We start from the raw sequence: 3,451 nt of genomic DNA on the forward strand, positions 1-3,451 counted from the left end.
GCCCTGCACCCTCGGCCGCCGGGGACCTCCGCGGAGCCTGCCGCGAGCTCCGATGCATCCAGTCCCAGCACCAAGCAAGTCTGAGAAAGTTTTCCCAGGGTCCCAGGTCGGAGGCCCAGATGGCCTCGAGGTCTAGGCAGCTGGGGGCGCAGAGGGAGCGGTCCCCGGCAAGGCAGGGGCCTCCTTCTTGGGGTTCGCCTGCCCTTGGACTTGGAAAACCGAGTGCAGGCCCTGACTTCCACCTGAGCTCATCATTCCTCCCCCTGCAGACCCATGCCCTGCCTTCCACCCCAGCCAACATCCTAAACTGACACCACCTGGACTCACAGCCCTTGGGTTGAGTCCTTCTCCCTAGCCCAGCCCCACCCACCCACTCTTTCTCGCCTTCTCTCTGGAATGTGGTGGGTATTTCCTCTCAAATCAGGCACCTGAACTTCATTGCCTTTTCCTAGAGTAGGAAGACATCTCTATGGGCTGTGAGGGCTCTGACTGTGCCCTGCTGATCCCATCAGGTACCAACCTAAACATCTTGAGGAATACCAACAGGTGGCTTTTAAAATCCATTTCTCTTGAACTCCAAAACGCCTCAGGCAACCCGCAGACCTGAGGGTGAGAACGGCTTTTCTCCTTGCTGCCCTCTTTTCTTCCTGGGGGCCCCTTTCCCACCTCATTTATGTCCATCCTGTACTCTCTCCTTCCTTTCCCCCATCAAAATCTGAGCTCAGGAAAGAATGACACACTCTTTACATTGCGAGCTTTAAGCAAAGGCATGAACCTTTCAGGGTGGAATTTGAGGCGCAAGCGAGCCAGTGCAGAAGGAATTTGAGGGTGGGAGGGGGCCTTGCTGAATCTCAGCGATTCAGTCCATATAAGTAGTCATTTATTTATAAGACCAGCTTAAAGCAAGCATTGTTTCTCTTACATCAGTGCCAGACAATATATGCAACTTGGGTGAATATTTGAGGGTAATAAACCAAGCTAGGTGCTTGTTGGTCACAGCCCCAGAGGAGACTATGACATAGAAACAGATACTCCATTAAGTGTAATAGAAGCATCACATAAAATTATTGCAGAAATATAGAAGAGGCAGCAATTTAATTCTTCAGAAGGAGCAGGGCACATTAAGGAAAATTTCGGAGTGAAAAGTGACATTAGGCATTGAGAAACAAACCGGAGTTGGAGGCAGGGCAGGGGAGCCAGCATAAGCAAAGGCAGCGAGGTGGGACGGTTTACGAGCTGTGTGGGCTCCTCTGATGGAAAGTCTGGTGAGGCAGGAGTCGGGGTGTGTTGAGAGCTGCAGGAGGCAGAGAGAGAGAGATTGGAGCTGGGTTATGAGGGGCCACTGATGCTGTGCAAAGGTGCTTCTAAGCAAGAAAACAAATAGCTCCCTTCTATGTTTCAGAAAAATACCTGGCAGACACATGGGGCCAGGCATGTGTCCTTGTCCATAGGCACTCTTACAAACTGATTAGGAACCTCTCTTCTAGAGTTGTTGTTCCTGGTCCTTTACTGACCTGCACTTTTTAAAACTGTGTTACCAAATTCTTGTTTTGCCAACTGAAGCCATATGTAAAAAGATATCCATCCACTACATCACTGTTTCATCAAAATGAAAGACAGTTCAATCCCAAGGAAAGCTAAACTTGGAAAATGAAGGCAGTCCTTTACATTTAATAAATTTAGATTGATGAAAAGCTGGCTACCTTGTCCTCATTTTTCTCTGTCATCAGTCTGGTGTTGGAGAACAAAGTATTCGGATCTTTGTGTCCAGCCTTACTTTACAGACGAGGAAGTGAGGAAGCCCAACAGGAGTGAGTGAGTGATGCCCACCGAGGGGCGGAGGGACAGAGCACAGCTCTCTCCACCTCAGAATCCCATCCCTCCCACCCTCACTAGTCCTTCACGTAGCCTCTTGGCCCGGCCATACCAATGTCCATCCTGACTATGTAGATTCATTTCTGATGCTGGACATTTGCATATACTCTTACCCATCATGCCTAAATAACCATATCAAAGACATTTTACAGGTCCTCCCTCGCACGAGGTCAGTCTAGTTCACCTCTCCCTTAATTGAGATGATGTTTTACATCATCTTTTAAGTAGTTCGTGTTAGCTGAATTCATTTCCTGGACTTTCACTGACCAGGAATAAAATATAAATGCATTATTCATTTTCTGAAGGATAGTAATCACGTCTTCTCTTTTAAAGTTATTTCTGGAACTATGATGCTGCTGCCCCACTACATAGCATCGTTCTGGGAGCATGTTAGGTAATGATTGCATTTACACATGAAAAAAGTAACTTATTCCCAGCCCACAAAGGCTACTTTATATGCCCCTTCCTCTCCGTGGAGTTTACTGAAGAAGCCTCCTTGTTTCTGCGGGTTGAGTCTCCCCAGCATCAAAGCCGTGATGTAGCTGCCGTGATCAATGTTCCTAACCATAAATCAGGCGAGATTCTGAAGCCGGACTGCCTATGGGCACCCGGCAGGGATGAGGCTGTCCCGGGAAACAGTGTGTGCATCACGGCTGTGGTCCGGGTGGACGCCAACAGTAACTGCTCAGAAACAGCTGTGTATCCAGAATATACAATTTCTGATGATTTCAGACAAAAGGGCAAAGTCTTAAAAAATGATTGCGTCTCTCCTGTCAGAATGACACCCAGAGTAAGGTCTACCAAAACAAACAAAAAAGATCTCTCTTGTGTTAGTTTTGGTTTAGGGGGAGATGTAGACCTGTAACAGGTAGAAGTAAAGAGGTTAGAGATGTGTACAATTGGAAGTTAAAGTAGGGCTGAATATTATAGTGCCCATTTTTACTATATAAACAGATGTAAAAATATAGTCCTTCTTAAATTGATAAGATGTCCATAAATATTTTTAATAGTATCAGTTCAAATACTCATCTTCTTGGGTATTTCTGAAGGAATGGTCTTGTGTTGCTGGTTGAATGCAGAGCAGGTGCAGAGAAGAGAGATTTTGTTGCAGCAATTTTTCCAGAATTGAGGTGAGCTGACCTAAGGCAATTTGGCCATTAGAGATGAGTGAGGGCTGTAGGTTTCCTCCCATGCAAACCTCTCTAAGGAGAGTGAAGTTCTCAGAGTTCTGCCGCCCACTCGCACAGATATTACCCACTGGGTTCAGTTATACAGCTTGTTCCTGGAGCTTGATGTCCTAGCTCTGTCCTTTTGGGCCTCTGGGAGGACTCAGGTAACCTCTTCAGCTTCAGTTTTTGAGTTCTCCCAAAATCAGCTAGAAGAACTAGAAACATTCTACTCCACAGGGCAATAAGCTGCTGGGCTCAGGGCAATTGAGTGCCCTGGTAATGGAAGGGCAGAAAGAACCTGTACGTTACTTCTTGCCAGTCACCTATCTTAGGCCCCATTGCCATTTCATCAGTGAAAATGATTTCTAATATCCCTTATGCTAATTCGCACACCCTGGAGTACCTAT

The sequence above is a fragment of the Myotis davidii genome, unplaced genomic scaffold, assembly GCF_000327345.1.
Source record: "Myotis davidii unplaced genomic scaffold, ASM32734v1 scaffold235, whole genome shotgun sequence".
NCBI lineage: Eukaryota > Metazoa > Chordata > Mammalia > Chiroptera > Vespertilionidae > Myotis > Myotis davidii.